General features: G+C 43.8%; 1 pseudogene; it reads left to right on the forward strand.

Annotated features, from left to right (window-relative positions):
- Positions 1–23,053, forward strand: part of LOC111967334 (mitogen-activated protein kinase kinase kinase kinase 4-like) — a 107,481-nt pseudogene that overhangs the window by 13,606 nt on the left and 70,822 nt on the right.

Here is a 23,053-nt window from a genome sequence, read left to right on the forward strand (position 1 = left end):
AGTTGGGTGAATTTTGGCCCATTCCTACTATTGTTTGTATTGATGAACGTGGTACCTTCAGGCGTTTGGAAATTGCTCCCAAGGATGAACCAGACTTGTGGGTCTATGTCACGCGGGACTAGGTGGGTGCAGGAATCAGGCGCAGAGAGAGTTCCACTGGGGTATAGTGCTCTTTAATAAGGCACACACAAAATATAAGCCCAACAAATACAGGGCGCGGACATATAACGTGACAACCCAAAAACCACGGGTGTCAAGTGAAAGAAAGAAAATACACCTCAGCCTACAATGCACACACGTAACAAAAATAAAGACAATCCTGCACAAAACAAGGGCGGGTCTACCTACTAAATATAGGGAAGCTCATTAACCGAAAACAGAAACACAGGTGAAACTAATAAGACAAAACAAACAGACAAACGAAAAAGGGATCGGTGGCGGCTAGTAGGACGGTGACGACGACCGCCGAGCACCGCCCGAACAGGCAGGGGAGCCAACTTCGGCGGAAGTCGTGACAGTCTAAAAAAGAATTCTGAGGTCTTGGCTGATTTATTTTGATTTTCCCATGATGTCAAGCAAAGAGGCACTGAGTTTGAAGGTAGGCCTTGAAATACACCACAGGTACACCTCCAATTGACTCAAACGATGTCAATTAGCCAATCAGAAGCTTCTAAAGCCATGACATAATTTTCTAGAATTTTCCAAGCTGTTTAAAGGCACAGTCAACTTAGTGTATGTTAACTTCTGACCCACTGGAATTTGTGATACAGTGAAATAATCTGTCTGTAAACAATAGTTGGTAAAAACTTGTGTCATGCACGAAGTATATGTCCTAACCGACTTGCCAAAACTATAGTTTGTAACAAGAAATGTATGGAGTGGTTGAAAAACTGGTTTTAATGACTCCAACCTTAGTGTATGTAAACTTCCGATTTCAACTGTATATACACTGCTCAAAAAAATAAAGGGAACACTTAAACAACACAATGTAACTCAAGTCAATCACACTTCTGTGAAATCAAACTGTCCACTTAGGAGGCAACACTGATTGACAATAAATTTCACATGCTGTTGTGCAAATGGAATAGACAACAGGTGAAATTATAGGCAATTAGCAAGACACCCCCAATAAAGGAGTGGTTCTGCAGGTGGTGACCACAGACCACTTCTCAGTTCCTATGCTTCCTGGCTGATGTTTTGGTCACTTTTGAATGCTGGCGGTGCTTTCACTCTAGTGTAGCATGAGACGGAGTCTACAACCCACACAAGTGGCCAGGTAGTGCATCATCCAGGATGGCACATCAATGCGAGCTGTGGCAAGAAGGTTTGCTGTGTCTGTCAGCGTAGTGTCCAGAGCATGGAGGCGCTACCAGGAGACAGGCCAGTACATCAGGAGACGTGGAGGAGGCCGTAGGAGGGCAACAACCCAGCAGCAGGACCCTACCTCCGCCTTTGTGCAAGGAGGAGCACTGCCAGAGCCCTGCAAAATGACCTCCAGCAGGCCACAAATGTGCATGTGTCTGCTCAAACGGTCAGAAACAGACTCCATGAGGGTGTATGAGGGCCTGACGTCCACAGGTGGGGTTGTGCTTACAGCCCAACACCATGCAGGACGTTTGGCATTTGCCAGAGAACACCAAGATTGGCAAATTCGCCACTGGCGCCCTGTGCTCTTCACAGATGAAAGCAGGTTCACACTGAGCACATGTGACAGACGTGACAGAGTCTGGAGACGCCGTGGAAAACGTTCTGCTGCTTAACATCCTCCAGCATGACCGGTTTGGCGTGGGTCAGTCATGGTGTGGGGGGCATTTCTTGGGGGCCGTACAGCCCTCCATGTGTTCGCCAGAGTAGCCTGACTGCCATTAGGTACCGAGATGAGATCCTCAGACCCCTTGTGAGACATATGCTGGTGCGGTTGGCCCTGGTTCCTCCTAATGCAAGACAATGCTAGACCTCATGTGGCTGGAGTGTGTCAGCAGTCCTGCAGAGAAGAGGAAGGCATTGATGCTATGAACTGGCCCGAACTGGCTCCACACCTCAGTGGGAGGTGTGGAGAGGGCAGCCGGTCTCTTGCTGAGCTATTTCTGTCCAAAAGGGGATTTCCTCATTATTCCCTAACCATACTGTGAAGCCCCTCTCTCCCCCTATCACATTGTATCTAATGACAGGCAGAAAAACATGAAGTAGTGAATGAGAAAAAGCAGATTTCCATCAGAAGAAAGGCAGTGGCACTTCTATCAACACTACTAAGGTGTGGATAAGAAGTGTATTGTGATGAGAGGTTCATTGCATGAGATTAGATCATTTGGGCCTTCCCCAAACTGTTGCCACAAATGTGCTGTAGTGTTAAGATTTCCCTTCACTGGAACTAAGGGGCCTAGCCTGAAAAAAGGCCCCAGACCAATATCCCTCCTCCACCAAATGTTACAGTTGGCACTATGCATTGGGGCTGGTAGTGTTCTCCTGGCATCCACCTAACCCTGATTAGTCCGTCCGACTGCCAGATGGTGAAGAGTGATTCATCACTCCAGAGAACACGTTTCCACTGCTCCAGAGTCCAATGGCGCCGAGCTTTACACCACTCCAGCCAACACTTCGCATTGCGCATGGTGATCTTAGGCTTGTGTGCGGCTGCTCGGCCATGGAAACCCATTTTATGAAGCTCCCAACGAACAGTTCTTGTGCTGACGTTGCTTCTAGAGGCAGTTTGGAAGTGTTGCAACCGAGGACAGATTATTTTCACGGACTATGCGCTTCAGCACTCTGCGATCCCATTCTCTGAGCTTGTGTGGCCTACCACTTAAGAGCTGACCTGTTGTTGCTCCTAGATGTTTCCACTTCATAATAACAGCTCTTACAGTTGCCATCTTGCATCTTACATGACAGAGATGGTCGCCTCGCTTCACTTCCTTAGGAAACAATGCAGTAATTTGTTTTTTTATATATTATTTCTTACATTGTTAGCCCAGAAAATCTTAAGTGTTATTACATACAGACGGGAAGAACTATTGGATATAAGAGCAACATCAATTTACCAACATTACGACCAGGAATACGTCTTTCCCGAAGCGGATCCTTTGTTCGGACCTCCACCCTAAACATTGGATCTAATCCCAGAGGCCGACCCAAAACAACACGGTCGCCGCAGGAGAGGCAGATAGAGTGGCCTCCTGGTCAGACTCAGAAGGCGAGCACACCATCCACCGCTTCCGAGCATATTACTCGCCAATATCCAGTCTCCAGACAACAAGGTGGACGAAATTAGGGCACGGGTTGCCTTCCAGACAGACATCAGAGATTGTAACATTCTCTGTTTCATGGAAACATGGCTCACTCGGGATATGTTGTCAGAGTCGGTACAGCCACCAGGTTTCTTCATGCGTCTCGCCGACAGAAACAAACATATCTCTGGTAAGAAGAAGGGTGGGGGTGTATGTCTCATGATTAATGACTCATGGTGTAATCATAACAATATACAGGAACTTAAGTCCTTTTGTTCACCTGACCAAGAATTCCTTACAATCAAATGCCGACCGCATTATCTCCCAAGAGAATTCTCTTTGATTATAGTCACAGCCGTGTATATATTTGAGAACAAGGCTACCTATATTCTACTAGCACATTGATTGTTGTACCCGCTCGAGCAAAACACTGGACCACTGCTATTCTAACTTCTGCGATGCATACACGGCCCTCCCTTCGGCAAATCTGACCATGACTGTTGCTCCCCTCCTATAGGCAGAAACTAAAACAGGAAGCGCCCATGCTTAGGTCTGTCCAAAACTGGTCTGACCAATCGGATTCCACGCTTCAAGATTGCTTCAATCACGTGGACTGGGATATGTTCCGGGTAGCCTCAGACAATAACATCGACGTATACGCTGACTCRGTGAGTGAGTTTATTAGGAAGTGCATTGGAGATGTTGTACCCACTGTGACTATTAAAACCTTCCCTAGTCAGAAATCGTGGATTGATGGCAGCGTTCGCATAAAACTGAAAGTGCAAACCACCGCATTTAATCATGGCAAGGCGACTGGAAACATGACCAAATACAAACAGTGTAGGTATTCCCTCCGCAAGGCAATCAAACAAGCAAAGTGTCAGTATAGAGACAAAATAGAGTCGCAATTCAACGGCTCAAACACGAGACGTATGTGGCAGGGTCTACAGACAATCACGGATTACAAAAAGAAAACCATCCCGTCCCGGATGTCTTGCTCCCAAACAAATTAAACAACTTCTTTGCACGCTTTGAGGACAATACAGTGCCACCGACATGGCCCGCTACCAAAGACTGTGGACTCTCCTTCTCCATAGCCGACGTGAGTAATACATTTAAACGTGTTAACCCTCGCAGGGCTGCCGGCCCAGACGGCATCCCTAGCCGTGTCCTCAGAGCATGCGCAGACCAGCTGGCTGGTGTACTGTTTGTTTACGGACATATTCAATCAATCCCTATCCCAGTCTGCTGTTCCCACATGCTCAAGTTGGCCACCATTGTTCCTGTTCTCAAGAAAGCTAAGGTAACTGAACTAAAGACTATCGCCCCGTAGCACTCACTTCTGTCATCATGAAGTGCTTTGAGAGACTAGTCAAGGGATCATATCACCTCCACCCTACCTGATACCCTAGACCCACTTCAATTTGCTTACCGCCCAACAGGTCCACAGACGAGCAATCGCCATCACACTGCACACTGCTCTATCCCATTTGAACAAGAGGAATATCTATGTAAGAATGCTGTTCATTGACTACAGCTCAGCATTCAACACCATAGTACCCTCCAAACTCGTCATTAAGCTTGAGACCCTGGGTCTCGACCCCGCCCTGTGCAACTGCGGTCCTGGACTTTTCTGACGGCCGCCCCCGGGTGCTGAAGGTAGGAAACAACATCTCCACCCTGCTGATCCTCAACACTGGGGCCCCACAAGGGTGCATTCTCAGCCCTCTCCTGTACTCCCTGTTCACCAATGACTGTGTGRACATGCACGCCTCCAACTCAATCATCAAGTTTGCAGACGACACTACAGTGGTAGGCTTGATTACCAACAACGATGAGACAGCCTACAGGGAGGAGGTGAGGGCCCTCGGAGTGTGGTGTCAGGAAAATAAACTCTCACTCAACGTCAACAAAACAAAGGAGATGATCGTGGACTACAGGAAACAGCAGAGGGAGCACATGCATTTCGCTACACTCACATTAACATCTGCTAACCATGTGTATGTGACCAATAAAATTTGATTTGACCGGGGCAGCTCCAGCAGGGCAGAAATTTGACGAATTGACTTGTTGGAAAGGTGGCATCCTATGACAGTGCCACGTTGAAATTCATTGAGTTCTTCAGTAAGGCCATTCTACTGCCAATGTTTGTCTATGGAGATTGCATGGCTGTGTGCTCGATTTTACACAACTGTCAGAAATGGTTGTGGCTGAAATTGCCGAATCCACTAATTTGAAGGGGTGTCACATACTTTGTATATATAGTGTAGCTTTAAAACTGTAATATTTTCTAATGTGTAGAATTGCAGGAAATTAGTTTTAAAGAAGCACTATGCAAAAATCGCTCTACCATTTTCCTGGTTATAGTTTGCCTAATTTCAGTTTATGTGACAAAATAAGCTGTCATTGTGTAGAGAATCGTTGTATCATCTAAACCGCTGTTTGAAGCTGGTGTACAAAACCGAAAGGAAGACTCAAAAACRAAACTTCAGAATGGGAAGCATAGAAATAGCACACATAGAACAGATCTACCAATTCCTAAGCTTGCTTTCAACGGAATTAAAAATCTATAACTYACATTTCTATGTGAATTTGGTCATGTCTCCCAAAAAGTTACATATTGTAGCTTTAAAACATAAAATCTTTGTATCTGTGGCCAAGAGAATGGGCTCTAAAATTTTAGGTTGGAGAGCACGCCATTGGCCACTCCCACTACCACAACCCCAACCCCATACACTAGCTTTTCCACCACTGCTGAAAAAAATCCTCAGGTAAACTCTGACTTGAGTGTCTCTTTATTAGAATGGAGAAAGTGATTTTTTGCCCCCCCCCCCCCCCCCCCACACACAAATTGAATGTGTTTCAGAGAGAGCAGGCTCACTGTGTGCTGTGTGGAATGCTGAAGAGGTTGTAGGGGTTTGAGCCTCGGGCTGATTAGTGGACAGTTTGCTCTTTTCTCTCTCCTCTCCTTTGATCAGCAGGAGGAGTGTGCTCTCATCTCTCTCATGCAGTCTCTTTATGGCCTGCTTCGGATCATGTGCACATGCTTGCACTCATTATCTGTGAAATAATAATGACTTTGTGAAAATCAATTTTACAAAATTTTTACAACATTAATAAGTACAKGTATTGTTTTTGAAYATGTTAGTCTGACATGTTATTCAAMGGATTTGCTGGCACACTACAATAAGCATTTTGAAATGGGAAATCAAATGATCTGCTACTTCTGCAGTGATTCCGTGAGAGTGAGACCTATAACTATTGTCCTACTGTATGTTATGCATGTTCAAGGTCTCAATGTCTCATATCTCACTAACACTAGGAATTGTTCCCTTACAGATGTAGGATCTTAATTTGAGCCAGTTTGCAAGCAAGAAAATAATCCTGCATAAACAGGAAATGTTAAATATTATGGGGATTATTATGAATGGACATTTTTGTAGTGGCTGATACATTTTTTCATGAGGGCAAATCAAGTCTGAATTTTCCAAGTGGAAATTACAAGCTTTAGAAGACTTAAAAACTCAAATACACTACAAGTTTGCATTTCCTGCGGTGCAGTAAAATTCTCAGCAACAAAAAAGTGATCAAATTAAGATCCTACATCTGTATATTGTAAAAAAAAATACTGTACCTTGCATTGCTTGCCCACAACTATTGGTGAATTGTCTGGCCACCAAAAGCATTTTYCCCCTGTTTATTAACTAACTTCAATTGTGTTTCCCTTTGAAAATAGCCTGTGGCAATGGAACACAGCCAGCCTAAACGTTTAAGAATAATTTTGGTCAAAGCAAGAATGTGCCACAACTAATATATTTTTAACAGAAGAAATAGACGTTTGTAATTTTGTAAAACGTTTGTTATAAATCTGATTTGCCTAGAACTCTGTTGTTTGTATATGGTCATTGGCCCAACAGTTTTCAGCCCATTGTTATTGTAAAAGAGAATCAGATTTTAATCCAATTCGATTAGATGAGGTCTTGTTATTTTCCATGTGTGCTTGCTCTCTCACTCTGCTGTTCTGGCACAGGAAGCTGTGGCCATTTTAACTCCTGCCTGTGCTCGTGGGGAACCCTGGCCCACATCCTGATTGAACCTGGTGCTGAGTGTCTACTTCAGAGTTCTGTTCACATGGTGTGGCATGCTGCTGTCTGCCCAACCGCCAAACACTCTAGTCTCTACTCATATTGATGTCCTACAGTACAGTACCAGTCAAAAGTTAGGACACACCTACTCAATCAAGGGTTTTTCTTTAATTKTATTATTTTCTACATTGTAGAATAATAGTGAAGACATCCAAACTATGAAATCAAATCAAACTTTATTTGTCACATCCGCCTGTGAAATGCTTACTTACAAGCCCTTAACCATCAATGCAATTCAAGAAAGAGTTAAGAAAATATTTACCAAATAAACTAAAGTAAAAAATTATTAAAAAGTAACACAATGAAATAACAATAACGAGGCTATATACAGGGGGTACTTGTACGGAGTCAATGTGCTGGGGTACAGGTTAGTCGAGGTAATTTTTACATGTAGGTAGGGGTGAAGTGACTATGCATAGATAATAAACAGCTGGTAGTAACAGTGTAAAAAACAAATGGGGGGGGGTGTCAATGTAAATAATCAGAGTGGCCATTTGATTATTTGTTCAGCAGTCTCATGGCTTTGGGGTAGAAGCTGTTATGGAGCCTTTTGGTCCTAGACTTGGCGCTCCGGTCCCGCTTGCTGTGCGGTAGCAGAAAGAACCATCTATGGCTTGGGTGACTGGAGTCTTTGACAATTTTTGGGTCTTTCCTCTGACACCGCCTGGTATATAGGTCCTGGATGGCAGGAAGTTTGGCTCCAGTGATGTACTGGGCGTACGCACTACTCGCTGTAGCGCCTTACGGTCAGATGCCGAGCAGTTGCCATACCAGGTGGTGATGCAGCTGTATAACTTTTTGAGGATCTGGGGACCCATACCAAATCTTTTCGGTCTCCTGAGGGGGAAAAGGTGTTGTCATGCCACTTCACAACTGTCTTGGTGTGTTTGGACCATGATAGTTCATTGGTGATGTGGACACCAAGGAACTTGAAACTCTCGACCCACTCTACTACAGCTCTGTCGATGTTAATGGGGGCATATTCGGCCCTCCTTTTCCTGAAGTCCACGATCAACTCCTTTGTCTTGCTCACATTGAGGGAGAGGTTGTTGTCCTGGCACCACACTGCCTGGTCTCTGACCACCTCCCTATAGGCTGTCTCATCATTGTCGGTGATCAGGCCTACCACTGTTGTGTCGTCAGCAAACATAATGATGGTGTTGGAGTCGTGTTTGGCCACGCAGTTGTGGGCGAACAGGGAGTACAGGAGGGGACTAAGCACACACCCCTGAGGGGCTCCAGTGTTGAGGATCACCCTTACCACCTGGGGGTGGCCCGTCAGGAAGTCCAGGATCCAGTTGCAGAGGGAGGTGTTTAGTCCCAGGGTCCATAGCTYAGTGATGAGCTTTGTGGGCACTCTGGTGTTGAAAGCTGAGTTGTAGTCAATGAACAGCATTCTCAATGAACAGTGTTCCTTTTGTCCAGGTGGGAAAGGGTAGTGTGTTAATTGTATATGGAATCACATATGGAATCAAATAACACATGGAATCATGTTGTAACCAAAAAACTGTTAAACAAATCCAAATATATTTTAGATTTTWGATTTTTCAAAGTAGCCACCATTTGCCTTGATGACAGCTTTGCACACTCTTGGCATTCTCTCAACCAGCTTCATGAGGAATGCTTTTCCAACAGTCTTGAAGGAGTTCCCACATATGCTGAGCACTTGTTGGCTGCTTTTCCTTCACTCTACGGTCCAACTCATCCCAAACCATCTCAATTGGGTTAAAGGTCAGGTGATTGTGCAGGCMRGGTTATTTGATGCAGCACACACATAATGCTGTGATAGCCATGCTGTTTAAGTGTGCCTTGAATTCTAAATAAATCACAGACAGTGTCACCAGCAAAGCATCCCGACACCATCACACCTCTTCCTCCATGCTTCATGGTGGGAACCACACATGCAGAGATCATCCGTTCTCCTACTCTGCATCTCACAGAGACACAGCGGTTGGAACCAGAAATCTCTAATTAACTTCTCTGCGCTAYGGATCCCTTTAGCGGGATCATTTTCCTAAACAACCGCTGAATTGCAGGGCGCAAAATATTACAAAAAATATTTATAATCATGCAATCACAATTGAAATATACCAAAACACAGCTTAGCTTGTTGTTAATCCACCTATCGTGTCAGATTTTGAAAATATGCTTTGCAGCGAAAGCAATCCAAGCTTTTGTGAGTGTATCAATCAATGCTAGAACAGCTAGCCTCAAATTAGCATGGTCACGAAAGTCAGAAAAGCAATCAAATTCATAACTTACCTTTGTAATCTTCGGATGTTTGCACTCACGAGACTCCCAGTTACACAATAAATGTTATTTTTGTTCGATAAATATTACTTTTATTTAAAATAAACGCCATTTGGGTTGCGCGTTATGTTCAGAAAACCAAAGCCTTGTTCCATTCGACGAAAATTACAAAAAGTATCCGTAATGTTCGTAGAAACATGTCAATGTTTTTTAATATCAATCCTCAGGTTGTTTTTAACAAACATAATCGATAATATTTCAACCGGACCGTAACCTATTCAATAAAAGAGAGAAAGAAAATGGAGAGCTACCCCTCTCGCGCGCAGGAACTAATCAAGACACCTGACTATTTTTGAAAAAATCTCGCTCATTTTTCAAAATAAAAAACCTGAAACTATGTCTAAAGCCTGGTCACAGCCTGATGAAGCCATTGGAAAATGAATCTGGTTGATACCCCTTTAAATGGAAGAAAGACGGGCAAGGAACACAGATAAAAAAAATAAAAAATAATCACTGTGGTTAGATTTCCTCATGGTTTCCGCCTGCAGAATCAGTTTTGTTATACTCACAGACAATATTTTGACAGTTTTGGAAACTTTGGAGTGTTTTCTATCCTAATCTGTAAATTATATGCATATTCTATGATCTGGACCTGAGAAATAGTCCGTTTACCTTGGGAAYGTTATTTAAAATAAAATAAAAAATCTGACCCCTAGCGTCAAGAGGTTTTAAGACTCATCAGACCAGGACAGATTTCCACCGGTCTAATGTCCATTGCTCGTGTTTTTTGGCCCAAGCAAGTCTCTTCTTATTATTGGTGTCCTTTAGTAGTGGCTTCTTTGCAGCAATACACTGTCTGTGATTAACGCAGTCTCCTCTGAACAGTTGATGTAGAGATGTGTCTGTTACTTGAACCCTGTGGAGCATTTATTTGTGCTGCAATATGAGGTGCAGTTAACTCTAATGATCCTATCTTCTGCAGCAKAGGTAACTCTGGGTCTTCCCTTCCTGTGGCGGTCCTCATGAGAGCCAGTGTCTTCAAAGCGCTTGATAGTTTTTGCTACTGCATTTGAAGAAACTGTGCATTGACTGACCTTCATGTCTTAAAGTAATGATGGACTGTCRTTTGTCTTTGCTTATTTGAGCTGTTCTTGCCATAACATGGACTTGGTCTTTTACCAAATAGAGCTATCTTCTGTATACCACCCCTACCTTGTCACAACACAACTAATTGGCTCAAACGCATTAATAAGGAAAGAAATTCCACAAATTAACTTTTAACAAGGCACACCTGTTAATTGAAATGCATTCCAGGTGACTACCTTATGAAGCTGAGTAGGTGTGTCTAAACTTTTGACTGGTTCTGTACGTACAGATAACGTGGGCAGGCAATAATAGGAAATAGCAATACACATGCTTATACTCAAAGGCACTGCTTTTTGCTTGTTTTTTTATATTTTATTGCAACATGTACAGTACACTCTTACAAAAAAAGATGCTACCTAGAACATAAAAGGGTTATTGGGATGTCCCCATAGGAGAATCCTTTGAAGAACCTTTTTTAGTTCCAGATATACATGGAACCTAAAAGGGTTCTACCTGAAACCCAAAAGTGTTCTTCTACCTGGAACCAAAAAAATTTTTTCCTATGGGGACAACTGAAGAACCCTTTTGGAACCCTTTTTTCTGGTAGTCTAGCAGTAATACTGAACCCAGTCTAGGGTTTTATTTCAAGCTAATCTGTGGATCGATATGTGAGTGAGTAAGGATCCCAAATTTCTGTGGATGTGCACGACTGCGGTTACGTAGACTTGCATATTGTGTAACAGTGCAGCTGCACAATACTATGTGACTGATGCCTTTCCCCAAGCTTGCGTTTATGGAATGAGTGAGTGTCTTGTCAATTGCCATTGGGATATATTGGAGCAAAACTGGCAAGCTACCAATGGAGAAACTCTCTTTAGGTTTTCCCTGATGTGTTCAGGGTTTTCAAGGTTGAATTAGAACTCTGCTTAAGATGGGTAGCTTGTATCTAGATAATGGATAGCTACATCTCCAATATCCTTATTATAGAGAATCTTGGGAAGTAAAAGTGTTCTCTCTCCTTGTGCATTTTCACTCATTCTCCATTTTTGTTAATAAGGTAAAATACACCAGACTTGTGAGAGCATAGTGGTGTTGTGGTGAAGTGAGTAGTCCACACCTGGTATAGCTGTGTGAAATTGTCTTCCTGGATACAACTGAATGCATTGGTAGTCTTTGATCTCCTTGTGTACACTTAAAATGCTTAGACAGGTAATCCATAATGACAAAGTAAGAAAAAAACCTTTGTGTAAATGCACTGAGGCAAAAGAGACACATATGCTTCTGCATTCTGTCCTCTTATTTTGTTAAGGGGATGTTGGTCACAGTTGTCCTATCTCCAATAAATTGCTTGGTTGTTATAAATGTACATATCCATGAATGTGTGATTTTAACCTTTGCTGAGTGAATGTTTTTTTAAATAATGTATTGTTTTTTTTGTACAGCAGCATTGCCTGTCTGTAACATGGGAAACTAGCTACTAAGCTTGTTCTCAATTATCTCCATCTTCTACAAATGCGCTGTATTACAGATGAGCAGTCGTATCACATTCTGTCGGTGAGCATAGTCACATATGAAAGGTCAGGATCATTCCTCTCTCCTGGAGGATAAATTATTCTAGCATCTAGAGCAAAACTGCGCTGTCATATACTGGATGATAAGAGCTCTCTTGGTTTGACTATAGTCTGTTGTCATGAGGAGAATACAAAACCACAGTCATTACATTCACTCCACTGCATAAGAAACTCAAATATATGGCACCTGTCAAAATGGCAAATTCATTCGCAAAATAACAGTAAAGTGCGACGGACTAACATTAATCTGCCTCAGCTCACTGCGCTGTGACGAGATGGCTGCAGTCAGGGAGAGTGTTWYAGAAGCCTCTTATTGGTTCATGAGAGGCAGCTAAATGCATTGTATTGATTATGTGATTGGCCCATCTGATTGGCCCTCGCTGCACTCCTGATTTGGAAATAGGATATTAACTCATATGCATTTCATGGGTGGGAGGGGGGGTTCTGAGGTGGATAACAGCATTTTGTGGTATTTTCAAGCTACTCAATCTTTCCATATGTACATGATAATCTGCAGACAACARTAAATTGTGTTGATGATATGAGCCATTTTTCAAATAAACAAACAATGGAGGTCAGTCTAGTGAGACGTACTGCCTCGGTTCAGCCCTTGTTCCATTTTCTCTGCAAACTTTTCACAAATAACAGTTGCTGTACCTACTTTTCTGCTCCTCAGGTTCCAACACGTTTAATATTTTTATGTAGCACTGCTCTTCTACCTTTCTTTCCCTCTTTTTCTGCTCAAATGGACGCAGCTACCATACTCAGTTGGAGAAATATATCAATTTTCCTCTCTCTCAATTCACCTCAACTGACTGGTAGACATTGTCTTAGACACTAGACTTTCCGTTGTGGTTACTAGTGTGGTTGTTGCCCTGTATTGAATGATGTGTTTATCTTAAAAAGTATTTTTCATAAAATGTAGTTATTTTCTCAACAATAAGCTTAACTACTGCATAACGTTTATGCAATTAGCCTAAATGACTATGCACTAAATACCTTATTTTACTTCTCGGGTCACAATAGCAAATTTACTCAACTCTCTGAGGGTCCTTGATTGTCTCAGCTATCAGTGGCGGCCGATGGCTGTTCTGTCCCTAACTGTGCCCCTAACTGTCCTTGTGTCTCAACAGGGTCGACATGTGAAGACAGGACAGCTGGCTGCTATCAAGGTCATGGACGTGACAGAGGTAAGACAGCTACTTCCTGGTTCCTGTCTCCATCCCTTCCTCCCTGCCCGTCAAAGCCACCCAGAAATGCTGTATGCAGGGAGGGCCACAGCCGTGCGACTGCCACTCTGCCGAGTCAAAGAGGCAAGGAGGGGCTGAGGAGGGGACCCCAAAGGTTTCATCACATCAAACTCAGATCAGAGTTTCCCTTCAAAGGAGGTGTTTTATTTTAGAAATGCAAATGAGGCCCGGTTAACACAGCGCACCAAAGGTTATTATATCCTGAGCTGTCAATCAGGAGGTGAGAACACTGGGAGCCATGTTTGTTCAGGGAAAGTTCAATCATCTCATTCCCTCAGGGCAATAAAGCTACCTGGTGATGACACTGCGTACTTGATTGAGTTGGCCCTCCTGGCCTGCAACGAGAACAAAGCGGAGCGTTATTACAATAGCACAAAGTGTACATGGCCAAAGATTTAATTAAATCTTGGGGGTTTTTTCTCGTTTTGAGGCACATTTTAAACTAAGATCTGAGTTTTGAGAGTTGAGGGAGGATAAACAGCATCAGACAGTCTCTGCAGTGCAATCTGAAATTATGTTTGTCCTAGAGTGACTTAAGTTCAACTGTCACGCCCTGACCTTAGAGAGCCTTTTTATTCCTCTATTTGGTTAGGTCAGGGTGTGATTTGGGTGGGCATTCTATGTTTTCTGTTTCTTTGTTTTTGGCCGAGTGTGGTTCCCAATCAGAGGCAGCTGTCTATCGTTGTCTCTGATTGGGGATCATACTTAGGCAGCCCTTTTTCCCACCATTAGGTTGTGGGATCTTGTTTTCTGTTTCGTGTCTGTACCTGACAGAACTGTGCGCTTTCGTTTTCACTTTGGTTATGTGTTTTTTGACAATAAAAATCATGAACACTTTCCACACTGCGCTTTGGTCCACTCCTTTCGACGAGAGCCGTAACATCAACACACTGCATGATAACAAATTATTATTTCACTACTCACTCAATAGAGAATATAAGACACAGTTTCAAATGTATATTCATCAATACATAACATTAAAACTGATATTAAGTTATTCAATATCTGTGTTTTAATAAGATAAGCCTTGCATTGCTTGCTGATATGACAGGTGTTGTATCTTCCTAACACATAAAGGATTTTTTCAATGTATTTTATTTAACCTTTATTTAACTAGGCAAGTCAGTTGAGAACAAATTGTTATTTACAATGACGGATGAGGCTGGACCAATTGTGCGCCGACCTATGGTACTCCCAATCACGGCCGGTTGTGGTACAGCCTGGATATCTGCAATGCTGAGGTGTGTTTAAAAAGCCCAGTTCACCAATTTGCACCCCAAGGTGTTTAAGCAGCGAAGATAAACCCCCCCCCCCCCCCCCCACACGGGGTCTCTCGCTACTCTCTTTCAGCTGTTTTCCCTTTCCCTGCCAATCTTGTATTGTCTATCTGCCCTGAGAGATACTAGCAGGATATTTCCTGTACAACTGAATAGCCCCTCTCTGAAGGCCCAGGGCCTCTCCCTGAAAACACATCCAAAACCTCCCATCGCTCACCCTCACTCCCCTTCCCTCGCTCCCCCTCCATTATCTCCCACTATTCAGGCTGCCTGGCCTCAGCCCAGACCCAGGCCCCAGTCGCGGCCCGGTCACTCGCCTCAAACCCTCCTGGGGATTGAGACATTGTTCTGTACAGAGAGCGTCTGTGCCGGGTCCTTTCCTAGTAGGAATTTCCTCTCCTCTTGTTCCTGGTTTGATTTAAAGGGAAAGGAAGGTTCAGTTAAGGCATGTGGTTGTCTCCCTTTCCAGGATAGAGAGGTAGCATTATTTAAGAGAGATTACTCAGCTCTATGAGGGGTCAAATGCCTATGTTGAATGGAGCTGCTGTGTCTCTCGGGGTCAGGAGACAGGAGCAGGGAGGCCTTTTGTGAGGCAAGAATAGAGAGAGAAACTGCGTGGTTTCCCCATTTAAACCTCTTATGTTGTACTGCTACCGTTCAGGGAGAAGTTATAGAGAAGATAAATTCCCTCATTTTATTATATAGCAGTCTATTTCTGGTGTGTACTGGTTGTTAAGTCTGTGTATTGGTTGTTAAGTCTGTGTATTGGTACAGAAAACAACACATTTATAATCCTGTAATTATTTTCGTTATTGTTAAACAAACCAGACAAGCTATCAGCCCCTGTAAATCTGGAATGAACTAGTCAACAGTAAATGTTTAACCAAGTCAAAGCAAATCTCTAATATTCTGTCCAGAAGCATGGGGGTGTTGTGGTTTTCCTGGCAGGAAGGACAGTGTCATGTTGCAGTCCGTTGACTATACTACACTATGAAAAACCCTGGGAATGGAAATGCAATGCATACGTGTGTCATCATGCTTTTCCAAGGCTTCACACACAAAACAAATCCCGTCTAGGCCCCTGACACACACTACTGCTTAAGGAGAAGCTGTCTGTTTCTATCTCCATACCAAAGACATGCTACGCTACATGAGCCCTCCCTTAGCCTTAGTGAGGGTCTGTCAGTGGAGCATATGGGAAGAAACAAATCATTTAACATATCCTTAGGGCCCCATGCAATGTAAACATGAATGCTAAAATGGACTCCAAACCCACACTCCATAATTGGTAGTGACTGAGCCAGTGATGACATCACCACTGCTGTTGATTGCCATGTGTGTTGGCAGGCCCGTGGGTCCAGAGAGGCTAACAGCACATCTCACCAGTATGGCGAGCCCAGCACAAATCTGCCAGCTCAGTTTAATTTGAATTTTGTCTTAAAAGTCAACTGTAACTGTTCTGTGCAGGGGCAGCAAGAGAAGCAGGGGTTCACTCCCTGGGTTTTGGTTTGGCTGCATTACGGCCTGCTGTTTTCCGTTGTCAAGTTTAATTTAAAAAAAAAATGTTATATCCTTTTTTGTGTACAGGAAGAAGAAGCGGAAATCAAATTAGAGATTAATATGTTGAAGACATATTCCCATCATAGGAATATAGCTACATACTATGGTGCCTTTGTGAAGAAGAGTCGTGCAGGTCAGGATGACCAGCTCTGGGTGAGTGGCTGTTCTCCATCTCTCTGTTGAATTCTCCTCACTTCAATCATGGTATCTCAGTAATGCATCATCTTTAAGAAGGCCTCTATCGCTGTATGTATGTACAGCTCATACACGTTCTATAACACCAAAAAACATGGTCCTAGAAAACATAATATGGGCCATGAGTTTTTCCTGACACCATGAATAATACCAGGAAAATCTCTGGGTCCTACTCCTACACATTTCCCGATAACAATAATCAAATGACAAATGATGAGTTGTATCTTTGCCTTTCCTTGTGTGCTGTGTGCCTATAGTGGGATGTGACGGTGTTATAGGCCTAGCCACAGTCGTGTGTTAAAGGGTGCTGTTCTGCTGGTGGCCTGGCATCTGTCTGAGCCATTTCCTCTGTATGTGTGTGTGTGTGCGTGCGTGCGTGCGTGCGTGCGTGCGTGCGTGCGTCTGTCTGTCTGTTTGTCTGTCTGTCTGTCTGTCTGTCTGTCTGTCTGACCTTGCCGTATAGCTGGTGATGGAGTACTGTGGGGCGGGCTCAGTCACTGACCTAGTGAAGAAGACTAAAGGGAACAGCCTAAAGGAGGACTGGATCGCCTACATCTGCAGGGAGGTCCTCCGAGTGAGTACTGCTACTGGAGATAAGCCATTTAACCAGGATGTTCTCCCCAAACCCCTGGGAAATATAAAGGTCCTGAGAATCACTTCAGAGAGTTTGTCTCATCCTATATCGGCCGTATTGTAGCAGGAGAGTTATTGTTTTGGATTAGGAGCTTTTTCTTCAAAATTTATGGCAGGACGGTCATTGAGAGTTAGGCTAGACGGTGACCCACAGGGCAGAGGGCATCGTGGGAGATAGCAGTGGAACACTGTGAAGTCATTATCTTAAATAAACAAACTTCCTGAATTTTTTTCCCACTCCTTTGAAGCAGTGTACACTTCCTCGCTGTGCCTGTTTCCAAGCTCTGAGAGAGAGAGAGAGAGAGAGAGAGAGAGAGAGAGAGATTATGTGATGTGTGTGTGCGTGTGTGTGTGTGTGCGTGCATGTGTGTTTGTTTGTGTGTGGTGTCCTGACATTGTGCGTGTGTGTATGTGTGTGTCAACACAGGGCCTGTCTCACCTCCACTCACACCACGTCATTCACAGAGACATCAAAGGCCAGAACGTGCTGCTGACTGAGAATGCGGAGGTCAAGCTAGGTAAGGACTAGGAGACAGGGTCAAAGTTCAACTCACATCTCACATAGCCACAGTGGAAAGGATTTGTCACTGTCACTTCAGTATTTGCCTGCTGTTCCCTTGTGGGTGTGGTTTAAACTGTTCAAACACAGTGTCTTGTCTTTGCCAGTTGACTTTGGGGTGAGTGCTCAGCTGGACAGGACGATAGGGAGGAGGAACACCTTTATTGGGACTCCGTACTGGATGGCCCCTGAGGTCATTGCCTGTGACGAGAACCCAGACTCAACCTACGACTACAGGGTAAAAGGGAGCCAATCTCTGCTGGAAATGCTGTTTGCGTGCGTGAATGTGTATGTGTATGTGGGGTGGGGGGAGGGCGTGTGTTTTTTGTGTGTGTGTGGTGTGTTGTATGTGTGTGTGTGTGGTGTGTGTGTGGTGTGTGTGTGTGTGTGTGTGTGTTGTGTGTGGTGTTGTGTGTGTGTGTGTGTGTGTGTTGTGTGGTGTGTGTGGTAGTGTTACTTTCTGTATTTCTGTCTGTATTCTCGTGTGTTGAATCTGAATATGGCTTCTGACTGGAGTACTCCCATAGAGTGACCTGTGGTCTCTGGGAATCACAGCTCTGAGATGGCTGAAGGAGCACCACGTAGTGTTACCCTCCCTTCTCTCCTGTCCATACACATTACAATCTCAGCAATCTTCTCTTTCTCCTCACATCTTATAGCGGAGGGTTTTCTAGTCCATGGCTAATATGCTCTGCTGTAATTATATGGTTTATTTTCTTTTAAGCATTTTGTATCCTGTATCCTGTACAATGTTGTAGTTTGAGTTTTTGCATTAGCTGTGAGTTTCCGCGCTGCAGATGCTATATTGGTCTGCTAATGCAGGAACTGATAAAGGCCCAGTGTACTATTTTGTGAAATATACATTTTTTTCCCAAAGTATCATAATATTCAGTGCAGTCAAAAGTTTGGACATACTACCATTCAAGAGTGTGTCTTTATTTTTACTATTTCTACTAGAGGTCGACCGATTAATCGGAATGGCCGATCAATTAGCATTCCAAGTTTTCATAACAATCGGAAATCGTGTGAGGCAGCAGCAGGCTCGTAAGCATTCATTCAAACAGCACTTTCCTGCGTTTTGCCAGAAACTCTTCGCTGTGCTTCAAGCCTATCAACTCCGAGAGGAGGCTGGTGTAACTGATTGAAATGGCTAGCTAGTTAGCGGGGTGTGCGCTAATAGCGTTTCAAAACGTACTCGCTCTGAGACTTGAGTAGTTATTCCCCTTGCTCGGCATGGGTAACGCTGCTTCGAGGTGGCTGTTGTGATGTGTTCCTGGTTCGAGCCCAGGTAGGGAAGCAAGGAGAGGATGGAGCTATACTGTTACACTGGCAATACTAAAGTGCCTATAAAACATCCAACAGCAAAGGTTAATGAAATACAATGGTATAGAGAGAAATAGTCCTATAATTCCTATAATAACTACAACCTAAACTTCTACCTGGCATATACGACTCATGTTAAAAGGAACCACCAGCTTTCATATGTTCTCATGTTCTGAGCAAGGAACTTAAACGTTAGCTTTCTTACATGGCACATATTGCACTTTTACTTTCTTCTCCAACACTTTGTTTTTGCATTATTTAAACCAAATTGAACATGTTTCATTATTTATTTGAGGCTAAATTGATTTTATTGATGTATTATATTAAGTTAAAATAAGTGTTCATTCAGCATTGTTGTAATTGTCATTATTACAAATAAATAAATAAAAATCGGCTGATTAATCGGTATTGGCTTTTTTGGTCCTCCAATAATCGGTATCGGTATCGGCGTTGAAAAATCATAATCGGGCGACCTCTATTTTCTACATTGTAGAATAATAGTAAAGGCATCAAAACTATGAAATAACACATATGCAATCATGTAGTAACCAAAAATGTGTTAAACAATTCAAAATACATTTTCAATTTGAGATTCTTCAAAGTAGCCACCTTGATGATAGCTTTGTACACTCTTGGCATTCTCTCAACCAGCTTCACCTGGAATGTTTTTCCAACAGTCTTAAAGGAGTTCCCACATATGCTGAGGACTTGTTGGCTGCTTTTCCTTCACTCTGCAGTCCAACTCATCTTAAACCATCTCAATTGGGTTGAGGTCGGGGGATTGTGGAGGCCAGGTAATCTGATGCAGCACTCCATCATTCTCTTTCTTGGTAAAATAGCCCTTACACAGCCTGGAGGTGTGTTGGGTCATTGTCCTGTTGAAAAACAAAGGATAGTCCCATTAAGAGTAAACCAGATGGGATGGCGTATCGCTGCAGAATGCTGTGGTAGCCATGCTGGTTAATTGTGCCTTGAATTCTAATTAAATCACTGACAGTGTCACCAGCAAAGCACCCCCACACCATCACACCTCCTCCTCCATGCTTCACGGTGGGAACCACACATGCAGAGATGATCCGTTCACCTACTCTGCGTCTCACAAAGACACGGCGGTTGGAACCAGAAATCTCAAATTTGGACTCATCCGACCAAAGGACAGATTTCCACCGGTCTAATGTCCATTGCTCGTGTTTCTTGGCCCAAGCAAGTCTCTTCTTATTATTGGTGTCCTTTAGTAGTGGTTTCTTTGCAGCAATTCGACCATGAAGGCCTGATTCATGCAGTCTCCTCTGAACAGTTGATGTTGAAATGTGTCTTTTACTTGAACTCTGTGAGGTGCAATCTGAGGTGCAGTTTATTGCCGATATCTGAGGCAGTTAACTCTAATGAACTTATCCTCTGCAGCAGAGGTAATTCTGGGTCTTCCTTACCTGTGGCCGTCCTCATGAGAGCCAGTTTCATCATAGCGCTTCATGGTTTTTGTGACTGCACTTGAAGCAACTTTGACTGAGCTTCATGTCTTAAAGTAATGATGGACTGTCGTTTTTCTTTGCTTATTTGAGCTTTTATTGCCATAATATGGACTTGGTCTTTTACCAAATAAGGCTATCTTCTGTATACCACCCCTACCTTGTCACAACACAACTGGTTGGCTCAAACGCATTAAGAAGGAAAGAAATTCCACAAATTAACTTTTAACAGGCACATAGTAAATAGTAAAAATAAAGAAAACCCCTGGAATCTGTAGATGTGTCCAAACTTTTGACTGGTACTGTATACATTTTTCAGGCTGAGTGTAACAGGACAGGACTGTAGCCTAACATTGACAACACTGCGGAACACTTCTTCCATCCCCTGCCATGTGATTGTGGCACAATGGGGCCTCTCATAACCTCGGTCCACTTTCTGTCCTGTGCATTCTAAACAGCACACTATTCCCTACATAGTGCACTACTTTTGACAAGAGGCCCTGGTTAAAAGTAGTGCAAAAAAAGGGAATATGGTGCCATTTGGGACGCATCCATAGTTTCTCTGTCTGTCTCTGTCCCCAGCCTTGTGTGACATGCATCCCATGAGAGCCCTGTTCCTCATTCCTCGCAACCTGCCCCCCAAGCTCAAATCAAAGAAATGGTAAGAAAGACAGCTCTCTCTCTTAGCGACACCACTCTGCCTCCTTCCCTCAGAGACACCACTCTGCCTCCTTCCCTCAGAGACACCACTCTGCCTCCTTCCCTCAGAGACACCACTCTGGGAACCATGTATAAAATGTTAACTGCACCTTTGGATTAAAAATGCATTGACCTTGCACAAGGAATCTTTCAGAGCAGTTAACTGACTAAACCAAGTGGGGTCCTGTCCCATGAACAGTGTTATGTAACTGTGTTTAGAGACACAAACCATGTAAACATGTTCAGACCTCAGCCACAAGATTATGTTAGTGGACCTAAAATGTCTAACGAGACTGTAGAATCTAGATCATTATTGCCCATTGACGATGCCGTCTGAATTCCCAGGACCTAACAGCTTGTAGCAGGACTACTTACACGGGAAACAACTAATAACAGTGTTATTACACAGGAACAAAATATCAGCAATCCCTCCTCAGGTATTGGGTACAAAAAGACCATCTAATCAGTACAATACTTTTTGGGCCTTTCTGCCTATCACGTGAGCAATGTGGGCAAATAACGAATAAGCAGGTAGAGGGTCTACTACTTAGAGGCATTGCTTTTGACGGGGGTAAAATTGACCAGCCGATACCTGCTCTCTTGGTCACTTTCTTGTTCCTCTCATCCAATCAGACCTCGTCATTAGCTTCAGTCTCCTCCCTCCATAGCATCTCCTGTAAGCGTGGCCATTGGAACCCAGATCCTGCAGCTGCTTCCTCTGTTGCTGTAACACAACAACAACACCACAACGCCAACTGAACATGGTTTTACCTCAACGGTCATTCAACCGAACAGAATGTTTTCTCTGCAAAATAGTCAGTGAGGAACATCAACAGTCCAACACGGCACATTGACATCACTTTCTAGCGCCATTGTACGGCACTATACATCAACCACAACACTTACAGAAATACCATTTCTGGTGCATTTTCAGACCTAATAGACATACGGTTATTTGTCTTTTGTGCAAAGCAAACCACACAGGAGCATCACTCCTGAACGCAATCCTCCGTATTTCGAAAAACAACAAAATACTCTATATTTTCTATAAGACAATTATTTGGTTTGTTCAACACTAAACAGTCCTTCTCATTTGAGCCAAACAAACAACAGGCGAGAAGAAAAAGAGAAATAGGAGAGAAAGGCCCGCCAAACTCAGCCAGCCAAGCTCATTTGCTGGCGGGTCAGCAGGCATTTGGCTCCTGCTGCTCTGTTGGAGAACGGCTGCTGAGAGGGAGTGTTTTCAACTTAAAGAGTGTCTCTCACGTCCTCCAGCCTCCTGCGCTGTCCTTCTGCTTGGTGGATCCTCGTGTCGCCTCTCGCCAGCAGCTGCTGTTTGTACCTCTCCTGGTCCGGAGCTGCTGCTGCAGGACCTGCTGCTGTCGCTGGGCTTCTGACCATTTTGTTTATCTTGTTCTCCTGGCTGCAAAAACGCAGAACTCTCTTCTCAGAGTGGACTCCCCGGCAGGTTTTCACTATGGAGCTAGAGTGGAGTAGGACAGAGAGGGTAGCCGAAAGAGCAGTGGCCACAGGTCATGTGATGGGCAGGAGGAGTGGGAGCGGCCACATGGATTTATTGCTAGGAGTACAACACACACACGACGCACGCACGGCAAAACACACACACACACACACACACACACACACACACACACACACAACCACACACAACACACAACACACACACCACACACACACCACACACACACACACACCACACACACACACACACACACACACACACCACACACACACACACACTTGGGGGTATATACGGACTGGGATACACAGGGACACATACTGTACTGTCCA

The sequence above is a fragment of the Salvelinus sp. IW2-2015 genome, linkage group LG8 (assembly GCF_002910315.2).
Source record: "Salvelinus sp. IW2-2015 linkage group LG8, ASM291031v2, whole genome shotgun sequence".
NCBI classification, from domain to species: domain Eukaryota; kingdom Metazoa; phylum Chordata; class Actinopteri; order Salmoniformes; family Salmonidae; genus Salvelinus; species Salvelinus sp. IW2-2015.